The following is a 21,795-nucleotide window of genomic DNA, read 5'->3' on the forward strand; positions in this document are numbered from 1 at the left end:
GCTACCTGCCGCCCATATATCCAAATCAAACAGCAATAATGCCAGAAGAGTGAGTTCATGAAGACGAGAATCAGGTGTAGGAGAAAGCGATTACAGAGTATAACAAGTGGAGCTGATGTTGCTTCTATTGAGGGATTACTGTGATGGAGATGAGTACAGCACAACACAATAGAGTGATGCTAACAAGTAGCTAGTATTGGTGCTATAATGCATAGCAACGATTCTAACTAGTAGCTAGTATGGTGATATAACACATAGCATTTTGAAACTACAAGATTATATACTTGTAGATAATAGTCAGATGCTAACTGTAGTGGATTCTTTCCATTGTAAAAAATGCATATTAGTTGACTAAATCAATAATCAACCAACACTGGATGTTGATCTGGCAGCTTTTCTTTGTAAGGTACATCTTTACATGCTTTGGATAGTCAATGTAATGTAGTTGTCTCTTCATCTTAGACACACATATTCTGTTGAGGGTTGTATGTCTGTTTCAGTCAAAAACAAGTGTTTGTTCATGTATTTGTTCCATTGTTGTGCACAACTGACAACTTCCTTTTGTCCCAGCCCTGATTTTAGGTTCAATTTTTGGGTTTAACATACAGTGGCTTCAGGAAATAGTTCACACCCCTGCATTTTCTACATTTTGTTGTGTTACGGCCTGATTTGTAAAATTGATTTAATTAATTGAGATTTGGTGTTGTCACTTGACTACACACAATTACCCCCCGTTAATGTCAAGTGGATTATGTTTTAGGAATTGTCAAATTAATTAAAAAATGAAAAAGCTGAAATTTCTGAGTCAATAAGTAAAGTATTTCAACCCCTTTGTCTTATGACAAGCCAAAATAAGTTCATTGAGTAAAAATGTGCTTAACAAGTCACATAAATAAGTTGCATGGACTTCACTGTGTGCAATAACAGTGTTCAACATGATTTGTGAATGACTACCTCATCTTCTTGTCCCCCACACATACATTATTTGTAAAGTACACATTCTAGTTAATCCACAATACTAACTAGATGACGGAGTGAAAAGAAGGAACCTGTACTGAATAAAAATATTCCCAAAACATGCATCCTGTTTGCATAAGGCAATAAAGTAAAACTGCTAAACATGTGGCAAAGAAATTAACTTTATGCCTGAATACAAAGCGTTATGGTTTAAGGCATATCCAACACAACACATACGGAGTACCACTCATAATATTTTCAAGCATGGTTGGTGGCTGCATCATGTTATGGGTATGTTTTGTAATCGGCACGACTAGGAGGTTTTTGTTTTTATAAAATCAACGGTATAAGAGCTAAGCACAGGCCAACAGTTCTTCACGACTGGGATACACGACGTTATCTGCCACGAGGGGAGTTATTTTCAACTGGGCCCCTCCATCTCGACGTAACCTATGAACGCCCCATATTGCTAACTGGCGCCTCGCTAATCGTTAGAGCTGTCTATGAGCATTATCGGCTGCTACCCTTAAAGGTCTATTCGAACATATTTTTACACCGTGGGCTAGCTTAGTGGAGGCCTCACTTTATCCATCTACGGCTGCCCTGGACACTCATGATCACCTGGCTACATTAGCGATGCCTGCTTGGACTGTCCATTAATTTCACGCTAAACTAGCTGCTATCCGAGTGACCTATTACTAACATCAATTTCCGGAACAACACAATTATCCCGGGAGCTAGCCAGCTGAAGAGTTCCATCAGGCCACTTTCCTAAGGCTAACCAATCACCTACCGGACCCGTTTTACTCGCCGCATGCGGAGCCCCCACCGGCCTTCACGACTGCGGGGATTACCGACGTTATCTTTGCCCGAGCGAGTTAGTCAACTGGCCCCTCCGAGTCTGTCGAACGTGCGTAACCCTGAAACGCCCATATGCTAACTGCGGGCCCGCTAATCGTTAGCTGTCTTGAGCATATCGGCTGCTTTCTGAACAGGTCTATCGAACAATTTCTGTACGCCGCCGGTGCTAGCTTAGGGGAGGCCTCCTCTGCTTCCACTCTGACTGCTGCCCCCTGCGCACTAATGATACACTTTGGTCCTACATAGCGATGCATGCTTGACTGTTCCATGTAATTTCACGGTACATCCACTCTGTTTATTTGTGTTTTATCTGTCGATCTCTTGCTTAACTCAGGATCTGTGTGTAGTAATCCGACCCCCTCTCTTGCCTAGCCGGTCGCCATTTTTTACTCTGTCTGTTGCTATGTTTAGACTAGCACTCCTGTTATTGCTCTGTCTATCTTTAACCTGTATGTTGCTAGCCAAGCTCTCCCATCAAGACTCTGCAAATCACTTTATGCCTTATTGTATGTCTCTCTCAAATATCAATATGCCTTTGGCATACTGTGGTTCAAGGCTTATGCTTCATTTAAACTTGTTGGTTTGCAAATGGACTCGGGTATTTCGACGTAGCGTCGGTGCATACCTCTGATACCCCTTTCGTCCCATCGCCCCGCACACTGCGCGTGTGGTGGTGACCTTCCAAACCCATAGGTTTTTGTTTTTATAAAAATAAACGGTATAGAGCTAAGCACAGGCAACATTATAGAGGAACATCCTGGTTCAGTCTGCTTTCCAAAAGACACCAGAAGACAAATGCACCTTTCAGCAGGACAATAACCTACAACAGAAGGCCAAATATACACTGGAGTTGCTTACCAAGACGACATTGAATGTTCCTGAGTGGCCTAGTTACAGTTTTGACTTAAATCGGCTTGAAAATCTATGGCAAGACTTGAAAATGGCTGTCTAGCAATGATCAACAACCAACTTGACAGAGCTAGAATAATTTTTTAAGGAATAATGTGGAAATATTGTACATTCTAGGTGTGCAAAGCTCTTAGAGACACACAGCTCTAATCACAGCCAAAAGTGATTCTAACAGGGGTGCAAACTCAGGGGTGTGAATATTTATGGAAATGAGATATTTCTGTATTTCATTTTGAATAAATTTGCCACCCAAAAAACATGTTTTCACTTTGTCTTTATGATGTATTGTGTGTAGATGGGTGAGGGAAAAATATTTTGAATCATTTTCAATTCAGGCTGTAACACAACAAAATGTGGACTAATTCAAGGGGAATGGAAACTTTCTGAAGACACTGTAGATAATCACTTAGACTCCTTGCATCAGCAAGGTGAACGTATTTGCTAATTAAAGCTCTAAGCACAATACTTTCTAGTTAGCATTTAGGTAATGGTACACTCTAAGTTCTACACTCTAAWGCTACTTAACATTCCATCTGCAATCAGTATTTGGCACACGCCTCACCACCCAATAATCTTTCCCTGACTCTCATTTTGGACCAACCTTTAGATAAGGTTGAAGAACAAATAAATAGCACACAGAGTAGCACATCAGTGGCCATTCATCGTGTGTGTGTGTGTGTGTTTGTCTAAGGGTTGACAGTGTGTGTGTTTCTGTGTGTGTCTAAGGGCCGCTCTGCCCGTCCCTCTGTAAGAATTTCTCAGAGCTGTTCCCCTGCCTCTCGCACACCCAGATGGCAGAGGGGTCGAAGCACTTTAATGAATTTTCAAAGGAGCCGCATTGGCAATATTAAAAGGAGCGGCTAACCTTCAGCTCAGCTGGCACTGTAGTCACACACACACACACACTCACAAGCCCAGAGAGACAGTCAGAGTACACATAGACTCTTGGACAAACAGACACACGCACACACATTATGTCTGRTTGAAAAGTTCTGCCAACAGGGAAAAACAATTTGCGTGAATAACAACAGCAACAAAAAACGCTGCTAAAAAGCCAGTGTTAATTATCCCGATTAGAGTGACAGCCACTGAGTGCTCCGCTCCCGGGTCAAAGGTCATTTTTAATGATGAGTGCATATGGCTGCCACCACGCTGGCTGACGAGGGAGCACGGTGTAGTGTGGTGCTTCTGTTGATCCATCTGTCCCATGGTAATGACTACACCTGGCCTTGGCTGTGCCTCCACACAGGTAGCACAGGAAAGCAATTAAAAAGCAATATACATGTTTGGATCACGTGCTACGTTGTTTGCTAATTTTCCCTAATTATCTGTTGGTTGTGATGATGAAAAGGCCCATTGTGTTAATAGGGTTTGGTAAAGTGCTAATAGTGTTTATTACATATTTATAAGGGTATTTTGACAATCTTGATGACTGACAGGGTCATGAACTTAAATATATAGCCGTGGTGTGTGTAGTCAAATGCCATGTGTCTTTTCTGAATAGTCTCTGTATAGATACTGTAGGTCCCTGAACTTTTGCCATGTTTTGTTTAGAAAGGCCTAAGCTTTTTCACCCTTTCCTCAACACTTGAAGAAGGCACTTTAGGGTCCTTAAGCATCTGGGCAAGGCCTTGATGGTGCCAATCGCCAACCCATCACACAAAACCCCGCGGGGATGCCCCCTACTCAAACACATCATCTGAAGGGACAGGCCTGCCCCACGCTGCCAGAGGCGTCAGATCTACAGCCTTTCTCTTTTTTTTTCATTTTCTTTCGTTTTTCTTCCCTTCCTCGAGCAAGAGGCTGACTCTTTATCGTTCTCCGTTTGCCGAACTCCGGGTCAGATTTCACTGAGGAGCCAGAGGCCTCTGATATCTCCCTTCTGATCCCTCATCAAGGTCTGCCAAGCAGCCGCAGCAGCAGTATGAAAAAAAGAAAGCTGCATTTTGAAAAGTGGTTCAGCGCTTTATTTCCGTGTACAAGGAAATGGCTACAGTATGGCCCTTGGAAAACAAAGCAGACCATGAGAGTTTTATTTTCGACTTCAGCTTTCACTTTTGTGTTTGTTTATGTACCATCTGCTCTGGTTGAGGATSTGGGAATAGTTCCAAATACACAGGACATGATGTTAAAATCCCTTGGTMCAGGGAAACAAAATGTCTCAATCAACAGTATTTTAATATGTATTGGATTTGCAGTACTTCAACTCAACGTGAATATACTGTGTTAAATACATTTAGACAATTATTGAGTTTGCTTGTGCGCGGGGATGTGACTATCAGATCAATTGACAATCATGTTCAGTTGTTTGGGTCTACCGTAGCTTGACATTTATTGTAACTCATGTATCCAGATATAGGTTGTTCAATGCTTTTATAGAGATACCGTGTTGTACCGGTGTATTCGCAAACCCCAGAACAGCTGCTGACAGAATGCCACATCTGCTTCAGTGCCTGCTGTACTGTCATGCCTCAGTCACCGTTAAACTGGACCAAGCTGATCTGACAACAGCTGATTGAGTTTGAGTTATCTGCTCTTGTGCGTAGGGCTGTGGCGGTCATTACATTTTGTCAGACAGTTATTGTCATGCAAAAGCCTGCCGGTCTGACGGTAATTGGCCTTTAATTAAAATAAACACGTTTAGCATCTCGAGGCCATACACGCCGCTGATACGCACGTTTGGAACGTCTACATTGAAAAAGTCTAATACATCAATTTAGTAGACACCATCACAATAAKTCCATGATTTATTTTAGTCAGGTCTAGATATATTATGATTTGAAGAGAATGTATTTCAGAAGAACAGAATATGAGTTGGCCTACTGCATGATTTCTGGCTATGCTCCATGCCATAGGCTGTAGGCTTGTTTTTTTAGCTGACAAGATATGCTTATTATTTATATTATATTATTTTTATAGTAAGAAGAATATAATTGAACTTTGCTGAATAAAATTGAAAATATATTTTTCCAATTGCGGAGCGAAGTGGCTATGTTGAACTTAAAAGTGATCATTTGAAACAGGTCCTACACACTAGATTTAGAGTTACTTGGCATCTTTAGTTGTGAATGATACAAACCTTAGAATGTCTTAGAAATCATGGGCTACATGATGCGACTAGGCTATTGATGATTTGAGAAAGTTCACCCATCAGACTTCTCAAATGAATCTTGTCTTTACGAATATGTAAAATTAGACTGAACAAAAATATAAACGCAACAATTTTAACGAGTTTACTGAGTTACAGTTCATATAAGGAAATCAGTTAATTTAAATACATTCATTCGGCCCTAATCTATGGATTTCACATGACTGGGCAGGGATGCAGCCTTGGGTGGGCCTGGGAGGGCATGGGCCCACACACTGGGGAGCCAGGCCCAGCCAATCAAAATGAGTTTTTCCCTACAAAAGGGCTTTATTACAGACAGATATACTCCTCTGTTTCATGAGCTCTCCAGGTGGCTGGTCTCAGATGATCCCGCAGGTGAAGAAGCAAGATGTGGAGGTCCTGGGCTGGCGTGGTTACACATGGTCTATGTTTGTGAGGCCGGTTGGACGTACTGCCAAAATCTCTAAAATGATGTTGGAGGCGGCTTATGGTAGAGAAATTAACATTAAATTCTCTGGCAACAACTCTGGTGGATATTCCTGCAGTCAGTATGCCAATTGCATGCTCCCTCAAAACTTGAGGCATCTGAGGCATTGTAGTCCCCAGCCAAAGTTGCACCTGTGTAATGATCATGCTGTTTAATCAGCTTCTTGATATGCCACACCTTTCAGGTGGATGGATTATCTTGGCAAAGGAGAATTGCTGAATAACATCGATGTAAATAACATTTGAGTGAAATAAGCTTTTTGTGCAAATGTAACATTTCGGAGATATTTTATTTAACACTTTAKATTTTGCGTTTATATTTTTGTTCCGATAGTTTTCATTTAGAATGGCCCATTATCAAATGGGCAGGAACAGCGGCAGGGGGAAAATGACATCCGTTTGCACTCGAATAGAAAATGGAGACCGCTTTCCCACCAGTTAGTTTTTCAATGATGCCGGGTAGGCTACTTCAGTTTTATAGCGAAGCATTTGCTTACCACCTCTTTTTACTGGCAACCATCAAAACTCTGCTTTCTATTGCATATAGAAATGTTTGGGCTTATATTAACGCTTATTTCACTCCACTCATCAACCACTGTTTTGAGGAGCATGCTCTCGAGAGCGATAGGGGATATTCCGTCCATTACCCCTATATGCCATGTGCTCTTCAACCCATGTTCCTGCTTCAACCCAATGCTTTATTTGGGAAACCAAGTGAAATCTTTTCGGGAGCATTGATAGTAACATGTTTTCACAGCTCCTCTACGTCATGAGATATTCTGTTAAMGTAATGTGTCAGCCAATTAAAAATGCCCTATTACTAGGMTATTCAAATACAAATTCACTTTAATTGTATGCTAACTCTGTAAGSCGCCCTGTGCGATCAATGAACCAACAGCATCGCCTAGGCCAATACGTGGATAGGAAGTTTGGAGTGTCACATAAGGTWACCAGTCCACACTCAAAGGCGAGTACTAGAATTTGTTTAATTTTGGAGTATATGCTAGACCAATTATGTACCAAAGACATCTTAAATCAGTTTTATTTTATGTTTTTCTGCCATGTGTAATATGTGGTAGGCTATGTATTGTATAACAGCACAATTATTATTTTAATTCAGTTTTTTGGGGGCGGCTTGGGGTCATATATAGGCCTATGCATAGGCGTAAGCTCCAATATGCGTATGGGTGTTTTGAATTCATCCCCTTAGAAAGCGCTGTCCATTTCGTTGCGCTAGAATTTGAAACAACATCCACAGTGACCATGTTTTCCACTCAGTTTCAACTGTTGAACTTCTTTCTTCAAATTGATCAATCACAGTGAGGTGAGTTTTAAAAGCACATAATGTTTTGATGATAAGTGTTTGATGTMATTTTCAATTGTATTTGCATTGATGTCAGAGTGGTTAAAGCAGGGGTGTCAAACTCATTCCATGGAGGGCCTATTTTCTCCTGTTTTTACTGTATTTATAATATATATATATACTATATTAAGCCCTTGACAACCAGGTGAGGGGAGTTCCTTACTAATCAGTGACCTTAATTCATCAATCAAGTATAAGGGAGGTACTCAGCCCTCTGTGGAATGAGTTTGACAGCTGTGGGTTAGAGGGACAATAGAGCGCTGAGGATCAGGCCATTAGCGACCTGGTGGTCGTTAGCGAATTGGGTACTACCAACGCATGTCCAGAGTGCACAGGAGAGGAGATTACCGGGACTCAACGGTCACGTGGAATTTTACTGCGGTCATGACTCATGACTGCCTGTGTGGCAGTAATACAGTCACCGCAACAGCCCTACTTGTGCGTCATTCATTAAATACTTGAAGTTGAAGTCAAATAGTTGACAAAATGTTCTTGAAAGACCCRGAAAACTTTGGCTAAACTCTTTTGGCTCCCTCGTCGGTTCATGTAAACTTCTCGAAGCTCGAGTCTGTCTGAGCTTGGACCAGCTGTACTGTCGCTTCTAACACTTCCTTTATGTCCCTTATCAGACACACAAATAGAAAGAGTGTTAACATGGCATCTATGGAGGGGGGCCAGATATTAGCAGTGGATATGATGAAAGGAAGGCTGCAGTACATTAAACCATTTTGGGCTCTCCTCCTCTCTCTACTCTCTGGGCTAGATGTTTTAATAGCAAGCCATTTCAGGTCATTATATAGCGCTGTAAAATAAACAGCTGCTCCCATTCCACTTTGTTGAATAGGTTAAATAGTGACATGGTGCAAACAGCAGCTCTTTCGTCGTGGCGTAATTGAACAACATGAGACGCCGGTGGTCGGTGTAATAGTGGCTTGGCAAGGCTTTCCGTTGTGTTCATTGCTTTTTGTTTCCAATTAGCAACCACTCATGCAGCAGCAGCCAACACATATTTTAGAGGAACAGGCCCAGCAATTGAATTAAAAGCCTGACCCACTGATGAACGGAAATAAATCAATGGGTTTAAGAGGACACACCAACAGAGACTAGGTGGAAACGAGTTGGCTATTGTCACTCTCACGTGGCTATTGAATGAACTAGACCTCAGGGGTCTTTACATTTTTCTGAACCAGGAACCCCCTCCCACACACACCGGCGACCCACGGACCCAATCATATGTTAGCAAAAAAATATAATGTTCATGTCTAGTCTTATCATCAGGTTTCCCAGGRTGTAGTRCCCACCTGCTTTAAGGAGACCACCATCGTCCCAGTGCCCAAGAAAAACAAGGTGATATGCTCAAATGAAAATTGCCGCTGTCGCGCTCACCTCGGTCATCACGAAGTGCTCCGAGACGCTGGTCATCACCCATATCAAGGCCAACATGCCAGGCACACTGAACCCACTCCTATTTGCCTACCYCTCTAACAGATCCAAGGAAGATGCCATTTCCATTGCAATTTACACGACCGGAGTACAGTTTTGCTTTGCTTGTAAATGTTGCAATAAAACAAATACTAAGAGAATTTTTCAGCTCACAAGGAAAGTAGATTCAGAAGCTGTTCTGTGGGTAAGCATTGCTTACTGAGCTCACAGAGATGTACTGTATTTTCTTTGTGCAGAAATTTCAAGAAATATGATTTATCACAGATAATGTATTTCTCCCTGCATCTATTTGCATTTTTGTGAATAGAATCTTCTGGGATTGACTGCGCTGGGAGAATGTGACTACACTGCCAAGTTTGGCTACCCACAAGGGAATGGCTTATTTTTAGGCTAAGGGGGGGAATTAACAGGACTCAAACTCCTTGTGCTTGGGTATTCATTACTATGCTGTCTGCTTCAAACACATCCTCACACTGTCTATTGCTGTTCTTGCTAAACCGCGTCTGGACACCTTCAGGGACCACGGCGGTAAGACAGACCCAAAATAAACACCTGGGGTTTTAATGGGACAGAAAGTGAGACACTTCCTAAGAGCCAGTCAGAGACAGAAAGATAACCGGCTGTATTGGGAGTTTGGTGTAGCACATAGCAGATCAATAGTGCCCTTTAAAATGTTGCACAACTTTAATTTTTTAACCTTTATTTAACTAGGTAAGTCAGTTTAGAAAAAAATCTTATTTACAATGATGGCCTACCGGGGAACAGTGGGTTAACCGCCTTGTTCAGGAGCAGGAACAGATTTTTACCWTGTCAGCTCGGGGATTCGATCCAGCAACCTTTTGGTTGGGCCAACGCTCTAACCACTAGGCTACCTACCTGCAGGCTCACTTTGTAGCTTTCGAGAATGATAGAGCACAGGATACTTATTTCCACTTAGCCAAACGCAACTACAAGCTACACATTTTGGGGCAGTCACGTACGATGACTCAACAGACAAGAAAAAGTCTGTTTCTCTACCATTTACTTCAAGAAATAAAAAAATMATCTCTCAATTAAACACGTTTTGTGTTATATTAGTGAGCTTTGTTTCTTGCTCAGCATTGAGATTATAGACCTTAGATTTCCTGTAGAAATATATGGCCTCACCAATCAAATTGAGTAAAGCTAGCACATGCCTAAAGTAAGTGGATTAGGCCAGTGGGGATTGGTGAAAACAAAGGCATGGGGATGAACAGAGGCTCTTGTSAGTCTCCTTATACCCACAGTGTGAATAAGGGAAGACTAAGAGAGGAAGATGCATTTTTTGCCCTGTTTTAAGCAGTTAAGCTGCTTTCAGAGTCTTAGTTACGCTGTGTGGAACCTTAATAAGATATGGAAACTTTTGACAAGGCAGGAAAGCCGAGAACTACAATCCTATGTTGCCATTTTTCCATTGACAACAGGAGATTGAGGTGTATGTAGTGGTCAATGCAGTGAATATTAGCGTTAATTCCACTGTAATTGTATACCAAACAAAAAAACATTGATTTCAAAGTTTAACAAACCATACAACTCTATGCACAAGGACTACTTCAATCATTTTAACTGAAAATGTACAAACACTTTTTTTTTGTGTCCACGCTTTCAAAAAAAGTTATTGACATTTACAGGATTGACTGACCTTCATGTCTTAAAGTATTGATGGACTGTCATTTCTCTTTGCTTATTTGAGCTGTTCTTGRCATAATATGGTATTTTACCAAATCGTCTGTATACCAATCCTACCTTGTCACAACACAACTGATTTGCTCAAACACAMTCAGAAGGAAATAAATTCCACAAATTAACTTTTCACAAGGCACATGTGTTAATTGATATGCATTCCAGGTGACTACATGATGAAGCTGGTTGAGAGAATGCCAAGAGTGTGCAAAGCTGTCATCAAAGCAAAGGGTGGCTACTTTGAAGAATCTCAAATACACTTTTTTGGTTACTACATGATTCCATATGTGTTATTTCATAGTTTTGATGTCTTCACTATTATTATACAATGTAGAAAATACAAAAAATTATGAAAAACCCGGGAATGAGGAGGTGTGTCCAAACTTTTGACTGGTACTTTAGGTGTTGAGAGCAGCACACTCGTAGAGGGACCAGTTTCTGATGTAAAAATAGTGAGGTAATGGACATCTATTTTTCGGACTTGTCAGGAAGGGTTCGACAGTGAAGTCAAGAAGCGCGCAACTGTCCTCTTCATAAATCTTAGCCAAAATAAATGTCAGGGAAAGCAGCATTGAAACTGAAGATGTGGCTAAATCCGACTAATTTATCTTGACGGGCTTCTGCTTCTATTGTAGTGGGATGACCTTAAGGTCTTCATAAAACAGACAAAGGGTTAGAGATGTCTAAGGCCTGCTAAATTACTTTCAAGACATACGAGTGGAGAAAGTGGTGTTGTGTGTGTGTGTGGTGTGTGTGTGTGTGTGTGTGTGTGTGTGTGTGTGTGTGTGTGTGTGTGTGTGTGTGTGTGTGGTGTGTGTGTGTGTGTGTGTGTGTGTGTGTGTGTGTGTGTGTGTGTGTGTGTGTGTGTGTGTGTGTGTGTGTGTGTGTGTGTGTGTGCATGATGGTGTTGAGGTGTCAGAGGTGAAACATTTGGTCGTAATGGATGACTGCTGCCCAGTACCTTTTAAAAAAAAATAATCTCCTTCCCTTCGAATTGGAGGAAACACTGACAATTATTAATACAAGTTGTGCAAACTTTGGATCCTCYGGGGAGAATTCTTTGACTTTTAATGTCCCTCGTTTAATAAATTACAGCTGGGACAATTTTTAACCCCCAGTCTGCACCAACGTCTGGGATACTGTCATTTTTCAGGAGCCGGTGACAGCCTTAGCCTGCATTGAAGTTTACTTTGTAATTTGCTGACGTTTCTCCTTCCCCCCCCTCTCATTCTTCCCCTGCCTCCTGCTTACAGATGTGACCAACTGTTCCACAATAGGTAAGACTCATTTTGTTATTTTTTCAACTTAATCCTCAACACTGAGATGTTTTTATATATAGATCGGCTTTATTTTTGCAAAAAGATTTGGGTTTCTATCTAATTAATTGTTGGCATCATTTCTAATCCCCCTTATTTWAWTTTTTTATTTTTTTTACCCTACCAGCCCTCCCCCGATTGGAGTAAACTAACGGACAATATGTCTTCTACTGCTACTTACAGCTATTTTCTCTCACATATACAGTACATGTAGTTAACTAATTATACATACTGTATATTCATAATTGCCTCTTTCTGCAAGTGCTGGATTTTCACCCACAGTGGCCAATCCACCATTCATTCTTGTTTGAACTCCAACCCTCCGATGTCCATAGATTAACCCATCTTCCAAGTATAATACCATTTTGCTATTTCCTTTTGCAAACAGTGAGATATGTTTTAAGGGATCTCATTGGGGTCCACCTGTGTTTCCTGAATGCCTAAGTAAAGGAGGGAGTAGGGGCGCGGCTGCGTAGATCCTGCTGTTTGCTCAGGAAGGTATGCAACGCTTTGCAATCCTTCCCTTCATATTCCCACGTGTGAGTGCGCCGACTCACACAAGCTAGCTATTTCTGGCAGCCGGGTTGTGAGCCCTGCGCCATAAATTTGAAATGTATTCAAATGAGAGTCAAATGGCCCAGATTGTTCAAAGAGGATCTTGCAGTGTTGACTCTAGCAGGGAGCTGCGGTGTCTGTTTCCCAAGACAGAAACTATAGTAAGGGGCCCGGGCCAGGGAGAGAGATCTATCTCTGCCACCACTGGTGGTGAACATGTTCCCTGCCTCAGCTCCCTTTGTCCTCTCTACCACAAACCTCCATGTCACGACAGGAAGGCGCGATCGCCATGGCGATGACAGCTCTATGAGGACATCTTAGAATTGCGCTCCCCAAAAATATATTATGATGCAGTTCATGGCCACTGAATATCTCAAGCTAGTGGGTGCATCACACTTCAAAGGAAGTGGTGTTTCGAAAGGATATTGTAACTTATAAACCACAACACGGTAGACCGTGTCATGTCATTGTCACATCATGAGGAGCGACACACCACAAGTATTTCAATTCCTTTCAAGGTCAAATGTCATTATTTTCTGTCATTTTGAAGTAAATAATATAATTGAATTGTAGAGTATGTCAACTGGGGTCCGCAATTATTGACACCCATGATAAAGATGGTCGATAATGACTGTATAACATAAATAATTAAAATATCTATATATATATATATATATATATATATATATATATATATATATATATATATATATATATCTATATATATATATATATATTTGAATTATTTATATTAGTTTAAAATCATATATATATATAATAGAAATAATCAGATTATGATGTGATACTGTACTCGTGTTCCAGAGTATCACGTCATACAGTACAATAGGAAGTAGTATTGTAGTGTAACCTTTAACTATGGTCCCTGTTGAGCAGACATCGACTACAGTGGAGATAAGACAGCCATCTACTCAGCCGTGACTATCGCTCACTGGGATGACACAATTAGCCTGTTGACTGAACAGTATGGGTACACTCACTGAGCCTGGTTCCTCGGTGCATACAGCCCAGCAACAGAATCTAAGGCTGCACCGGTATGGTAGGGGTCAGATACATGATTGAATCCCCCATAGCAGGGCCCTAAACCTGGACAGCATGAGCCATCAACACCCCTATTGCTCACAGCAAGGTTGTTTAGAGGGGAAAATCAATCACCMCATCCACAAGCTAGGAGGGAGGGAAGTGGTCAACGGAGAAAAATTTGGAAATGGACGGTCACTACCTTCCCATAGCATGCTAACCTATTTTTAGCTTAGCCCCCCTTAATAGTACATGTTAAATGCTCTCTTCAAATTAGCATTCCTGCAATAAGCGTTAGCATCCATATAAGCTTGAATGTAAACATTTAAGGAGAGAAGTCACCTCATGGTGTAATTGAAAACAACGCCACTCCGCCTGCCACTGGTAACCAGTCGGAGCATCTGCAAGAACTGTTCTGGTTCGGCCCTCATTGTTTGAGAGGCAGGCAGCAGTGAGCGACTGACTGACTGCTCGGAGGAGAAAACCCCTGGCTAGCCGGGAATAATAAGTACCCGCGGGAGGCCGACAGATGGACATTTACAGAGAGCCTTGCTGGTAGACTGAGAATCTGTCAAACAGCACGCCAGGCATCTGCGGGTCTTGCGTCTCCAGATTCACGTCCACTATGGCAGAAAGATAGGAGTCCTCTTTGGTGAACTGAGCAGGAAGGAAGCCTAATGGTCTTRATTTATYCCCTGTTTTCCATGATTAAAGGTTAGAGACAAATATACATTTTGCTCATTATTACGGATACGTGTTTTGGACACGTGTGACATATTGAGAATAATACATAATGCACGAATTGATTGATTAATAATGATAATCATCTGAATAGTTACAAAATGTAATTGTGTTAAAATTGGGACAATGCAATCCCTTTATACTAACAAAACAATGTAGTAATGTTGTTTGGGCATAGTTACTGAGGATGTGTTACCATGTACCGTGTACTTATTAACCTGTACAGACCTCTTTGAACTGATCATTCATTGACGTAACTACCTTCCAGTCTCTTCTCAGAAGTGTAATGTAATATATATTGCCTTCAGAAAATGTTCATACACCTTGACTTATTCCACATTTTGGTGTGTTACAGCCTGAATTAAAAATTGATTAAATAAAATAATAAATCACCCATCGACACAATACCCCATAATGACAAAGTGAAAAAAWTTTTTMMGAAATGTTTGCKAATTTATTTAAATTAAATGCAGAAATATGCCAGTTACAATAGTATTCACACCCCTGAGTCAACACTTTGTAGAAGCACCTTTGGCAGCGTATACAGCTGTGAGTCTTTCTGGGTAAGTCTCTATGAGCTCTGTACATCTGGATTGTACAATATTTSCCCATTATTATTTTTTAAATACTTCAAGCTCTGTCAAGTTGATTGTTGATCATTGCTAGACAGCCATTTCCATGTCTTGCCATTGATTAAAGCCGATTTAAGCCAAAACTTTAATTAACTAGGCCACTCAGGAACATTCAATGTRGTCTTGGTAAGCAACTCCAGTGTATATTTGGCCTTGTGTTTTAGGTTATTGTTCTACTGAAAGGTGAATTAATCTCCCAGTGTCTGTTGGAAAGTAGACTGGACCAGGTTTCCTCTAGGATTTTGCCTGTGCTTATAGCTGTCTTCTGTTTCTTTTTATCCGAAAAAATTCCCTAGTTCTTGCCGATGACCCATAACATGATGCAGCCACCACCATGCTTGAAAATATGAAGAGTGGTACTCAGTGATGTGTTGTTGAATTTGTCCCAAACATAACAAKAAKWAWARAWAWTTGCCACATTTGTTGCAGTATTACTTAAGAGCCTTTTTGGAAACATCGTGCATGTTTTGGGAATATTTTTATTCCGTACAGGCTTCCTTCTTTTCACTCTTGTCATTTAGGTTACTATTGTGGAGTACCTACAATGATGTTGATCCATCCTCAGCTTTCTCATATCACAACCATTCAACTCTTTAACTGTTTTAAAATCCCCATTGGCCTCATGGTGAATTCCCTGAGCAGTTTCCTTCCTCTACGGCAACCGAGTTAGGAAGGACAGCTGTATCTTTTTAGTGACTGGATGTATTAATACGACCATCCAAAGTGTAATTAATAACTTCACCATGCTCAAAGGGATATTCACCATCTGCTTTTTTTTTTACTCATCTACCAATTGGTGCCCTTCTTTACGAGGCATTCAAAAACATTCCTGGTCTTCTGTGCTTGAAATTCACTACTCGATTGAGGGACCTTACGGATAATTGTATGTGTGGGGTACAGGGATGGGTTAGTCATTAACAAATCATGTTAACCACTATTATTGAACACATGAGTCCATGCAACTTATTATGTAACTTGTTAAGCATATTTTTACTCCTGAACTTATTTAGGCTTACCATTGCAAAGGGGTTGAGTACTTATTGACTCAAGACATTTCAACTTTTAATTGTTTATTCATTTCCAAAATCCTCGACAGGGTATTGTATGTAGATCAGTGACACAAAATCTAAATGTAATACATTTTAATTACAGGCTGTAACACATCAATGTGGAAAAAGTAAAGGGGTCTGAATACTTTCTGAAGGCACTGTATTWTCTGGTCTTGTAGAAACAGTCATTTTCAGATTAAGGTCTGTCATTTTGAAGCAAAAATACATCCCTGTATCAATCTCACTCGACTTTCAATTTTTACAAATTAGTTGTAATCTTTTCATTGACGTTTACTGTGTTTGTCCATGTGCGAAGTTGGATAGAGATGTCAGGAGTTTGGGTATGTCCTTGAGCAGACAGTTCCAAATATATCTCTGCCAATGAGTCACACACACCAGGTGATGCTCCAGAATTTTCATCATCATGGCAGCGTACTGTCCCGTTTCACTTGTCTCTCCTTTATTTCCGCCATCTGCACTTGTGTCTTCCTCCCAACACTCTATACCAAGTCAAAAGCATGCGCCTGTCTTTGCCTAATCCTTGAAGCTCCATCCTTTGAATACACATTGAAAACYTCTGGCATTCAAAAGGCCTACTACTTTTTTTCATATGCACTTCAATGAGAAGCTAAAGGAAAGAATGGCAATGAGGTGAGAGTACAGAGAATTCCTCTTTGTTCGCTCCACAGTGAGTGAAAATAGCACCTTCAGTTCTTTCGACAAGCTGCGCGACGGTTATTATTGTATTATGCCTTGCAGGCTTTTCATTCAGATAGAAACTGTGGCATGCTTGATCAGTGTTTCAGCGAGCGGTGGCAAAGGAAAGTGATTGTCGGCTGCCGGGATAAGCAAACACCATTACATTGTTAAATTCTATAAATAGGTGACAGATGCGATTTGCAAATGGTGCGTTTCTCTAATGTGTGTCGGGAGCTGTTTGCGCACCGAATATCTCAGTGAAAGGTCATTCTTAACCACTTAATGTTCAGATTTATGTAACATCGTTCTGGAATGAAAATGACTTCAAAATGGTACTGTTTTCAGGAGAAGGTGCCACAGGTAGATAACTGCCATTAGAGTTTCTACCYATGGGGTGATCCCTCACGAAACCAGGACAAACATTTTTTTTTTWATCATGAAACGTAATCCACAGAATGTTCCTCTGGAGGAAGGATTGTTATATTTGACATTTGTATCTAAAAGCATAATTGAGAAATAATTAATCAAAGTTGGCATATTTATGACATTTTGACTTTACCCAGGCCTCCTTTAAGGCTCATCTATAGATGCTACGAAGCAAAATTTGGTGGCATATGAAGCTTTACTGCTTAATCTGTAATATGAGTAGTATTTTGTTTTCAATAACAATTTTCTTACATTATTTTATGAATATTGGAAAATGTAAACGTTCATATTTAGACCACCATTTTTGATTTGGCTAATTGTTCAATATATTATTGAACATAATATACTCTAAGTATCATGACACAAGGCGAGACCCAGATGCAGACACAGGAGGCAGATGGTTGGAGTCTTAAAATGTTTATTAATCCAAAAGGCCTAGGCAAGAGAATGGTTGTGGACAGGCAAAAGGTCAAAACCAGATCAGAGTCCAGGACGTACAGAGTGGCAGACAGGCTCGTGGTCAAGGCAGGCAGAATGGTCAAGTAGGTGGGTACAGAGTCCAGAAACAGGCAATGGTCAAAACCTGGAGGACTAGAAAAAGGAGAATAGCAAATAACAGGAGAACGGGAAAAACGCTGTTTGACTTGGAAAAACATACAAGACGAACTGGCACAGAGAGACAGTAAACAGATTTTCAGCGACAGGGGGTGGAGACAATCACAAAGACAGGTGAAACAGATCAGGGCGAGACACTAAGGGCATATCAAAGTTCCGGATTGGGATCTCTGTTAGTTTTAACTGGCATAAATTTTTGTTTTAAATGCCATTATTTGAATGTATTGTTGAACATAATATACTGTACCGGCATATCAAAGTTCCAGAGTGGGATCTCAGCTAGTTTTAACTGGCATTACTTATGATTATGACACACAGAGTGTCTCCACATTTGCCAGTTTATTAGGAATGGTGGGATTCACACACCAACTGAAACTAAAATAAAAACTACAATTGGAAAAACTATTTAGTAAACTTAAAGAAAATAATTAAGAAAAAATATATATTATCAGTCAGAAAAGACAAAGRGCCATATGGGATTATTTTGAGTACATTAATTGCTAGAAAGGATAAAAGCATTGTGGTGTCAGAAGATGGCAGTATGTGTGGAACAGAGGTTCAAGGGAAAAAACACAACCAACCTCAAAGTTAATCTGAACAGCACCCACAAATCATTTCAGGATAAAGACAAGGTGAGACAGCTATKATTTTATTTGGGGATTTCGGTCAGGATTCGACTCCTGGRATCAAATGAACATACATAAGCTGTGGAAAATGTGTAGAAAGGCKGGACATTTGCATAAAAACTGATATATTTTCTCTTCGGTCAATGGCATAGTGTGTGGAATTGCAGAAAATAGTCTTAAAAACTGCARATTTTTCTCTCTGTCAAAAAGAAGGGTGGGAACAGTTTGCGGTCGCTGTGAGGTGGAGGTTTGTTACTATGCCAATAAATTACAATYTCCATCCGGACCTTTGCCAKCTAGAACATTTTTGTGAAGGACCATCTCAAATAGTACATGAGWACCCCTGCTATAGGCCTATAACACAAATGTATCCTAGCCTCCCGTTTATAAGGCTACWTTCTGTCCATAACACTGAAACTAAATCTGAAGCTAAATCAAACAAAAACTGGGAAAAAAATTTATATAAAAAACGTCAAACTGAAACTGAATAAAAACTACTYAATCAGGTCTGAAAACTAACTGAAACTAGTCTGAATTTCAAATAAAAATGTAAAAACTAAAATAAATAAAATCTATTAGAAAATCACAATTATAAGAACCTTGTCTTACACACACACACACACACACACACACACACACACACACACACACACACATACACTTGTCCCCCGCAAGTGGGGCTGCTGTTTCTAACAGATGGCTCGTCTTTAACTTTATAGGAGACAACGATGTCACTGGCAAACGCGATAAGTTGTCTCAGTGCCTGGGGAGAGCAACATCCATCAGTAGCTAACAGCATATGGTGAAGGCACATTAAGGGCTCCRTCTCTGTTGTTCCTTCMATATCTTTCTCRATGAGTGTATCTGGTCCTGCGTCCAGGCCTCAGATCCACACTTCACAAGACAGAGAAGGGGAAGCACCAAGCACCGGATTCCAAGCTTTGGTCCCTTTGCCGGGATTTAATTACATTTTTTGCCAATGGGGAACTTTTAGAGAACACACTGAACTGAGCCAAAGTTATTTGCTGGACACAGTTTGTTGCGATGCCACAACCAGAATACAAAACCACATTGTTACATTTGACCTTAATTTAACTAGGCAAGTCAGTTAAGAACAAATTGTTATTTTCAATGACGGCCAAGYAACAGTGGGTTAAYCTGCATTGTTCACAAGCAGAACYACAGATTTTTACCTTGTCAGTTRGGGGATTCAATCTTGCAACKTTTCGGTTACTAGTCCAACGCTCTAACCACTAGGCTACCTGCGCCGAATACAACAGGCCGTGAAATGCTTACTTACAAGRACTTAACCAACAATGCATGAAGTAAAAAGTAAAATAAAAATTAACACAATAAAATAACAATACTGGGGCAGGTTAGTCGAGGTAATTTGTACATGTAGGTAGGGTTAAAGGGACTATGCATAGATGATAAACAYTGAGTAGCTGCAGGGGGGGTCAATGTAAATAGTCRGGTTGGCCATTTGATTTAATTGTTCAGCAGGCTTATGGCTTGGGGGTAGAAGCTATTAAGGAGCCTTTTGGACCTAAATTTGGCGCTCCAGTACCGCATTCAGTGCTGTAGCAGAGAGAACAGTCTATGACTTGGGTGACTGGAGTCTTTGACAATTTTTCAGGGCCTTCCTCTGACACCGCATGGTATATAGGTCCTGGATGGCAGGAAGCTTGGCCCCAGTACTGGGCCTACTGGGCCGTATGTACTACCCTCTGTAGTGCCTTACGGTTGGATGCCGAGCAGTTGCCAAACCATGCGGTGATGCAACCGGTCAGGATGCTCTCGATGGTGCAYCTGTAGAACTTTTTGAGGATCTGGGGACCCATGCCAAATCTTTTCAATCCCTTGAGGGGGAAAATGTGTTGTTATGCCCTCTTCATGATTGTCTTGTGTGTTTGGACCATGATAGTTTGTTGGTGATGTGGGCACCAAGGAACTTGAAACTCTCGACCCACTCCACTACAGCCACGTCGATGTGAATGGGGCCGTGTTCAGCCCTCCTTTTCCTGTAGTCCACGATCATCTCCTTTGTCTTGTCACGTTGAGGAGAGGTTGTTGTCCTGGCACCGCACTTCCAAGTCACTGATCTCCCCTTATAGAACGTCTCATTGTTGTCGGTGATCAGGCCTACCACTGTTGTGTCGTCAGCAAACATAATGATGGTGTTGGAGTCGTGCTTGGCATGGGTGAACAGGGAGGACAGGAGGGGACTAAGCACGCACCCTGAGTGGCACCCGCGTTGAGGATCAGCACGCCAGACGTGTTGTTGCCTCCCCTTATCACCTGGGGCAGCACATCAGCAAGTCCAGATCCAGTTGCAGAGGGAGGTGCCAGTCACATAGTCCTTAGCTTAGTGATGGGCTTTGTGGGCACTATGGTGTTGAACCTGGCTGTAGTCAATGAACAGCATTCTCATACCGTTGAAGTCGGAAGTTTACATACACCTTAGCCAAATACATTCAAACTCAGTTTTTCATAATTCCTGACATTTAATCCTAGTAAACATGCCCTGTTTTAGGTCAGTTAGGATCACACATTTATTTTAGAATGTGAATGTCAGAATATAGTAGAGGAAGTTGTTTATTTCAGGTTTTATTTCGTTCATCACATTCCCAGTGGGTCAGAAGTTTACATACACTCAATTAGTATTTGGTAGCATTGCTTAAGTTACTTGGCAACGTTTCAGTACTTCCAGTCACAATAATGTAATTTTGCATCCGAGGTTTGATTAGACACTATATCCATTGTGGGTCAGGGTGTGACTCGGGTGGGAAATCTATGCTTCTATTCTTTGTTATTTGACGAGTGGTTCCAATCAGAGGCAGCTGTCTATCGTTGTTTCTGATTGGGGATCAATATATAGGTTGTGATTCCGTTTGAGTTTTGTGGGTGTTATTTTCTGTTTAGTGTCTGTCCTGACAGAACTGTTCGCGGTCAAATTTGGATTTGTTATTTTGGTTTGAGTGTTTCTTATAATAATATCATGAACATTTCCACACTGCGCTTTGGTCTTTGGTTTTCTTCCACCGATGACGAGCGTTACAGACGGAGCTGGTGTAACTGAGTCAGGTTTGTAGGCCTCCTTGCTCGCACACGTTTTTTCAGTTCTGCTACATATTTTCTATAGGATTGAGTCAGGGCTTTGTGATGGCCACTCCAATACTTGACTTTGTTGTCCTTAAACAATTTTTCCACAACTTTGGAAGTATGCTTGGGGTCATTGTCCATTTGGAAGACCCATTTGCGACCAAGCT

At 41.0% G+C, this 21,795-nt stretch overlaps 1 protein-coding gene across 1 annotated transcript in view; it reads left to right on the plus strand.

Annotated features, from left to right (window-relative positions):
• The window catches only part of LOC111954133 (receptor-type tyrosine-protein phosphatase delta), a 612,441-nt gene that overhangs the window by 141,802 nt on the left and 448,844 nt on the right, over positions 1 to 21,795 (plus strand). Inside the window, exon 4 of the mRNA XM_070435959.1 lies at positions 12,083 to 12,106. The gene's annotated coding sequence lies outside the window, so the exon portion shown is untranslated. The remainder of the gene's footprint in view (positions 1 to 12,082; positions 12,107 to 21,795) is intronic.

The sequence above is a fragment of the Salvelinus sp. IW2-2015 genome, linkage group LG3, assembly GCF_002910315.2.
Source record: "Salvelinus sp. IW2-2015 linkage group LG3, ASM291031v2, whole genome shotgun sequence".
Classification (NCBI taxonomy): domain Eukaryota; kingdom Metazoa; phylum Chordata; class Actinopteri; order Salmoniformes; family Salmonidae; genus Salvelinus; species Salvelinus sp. IW2-2015.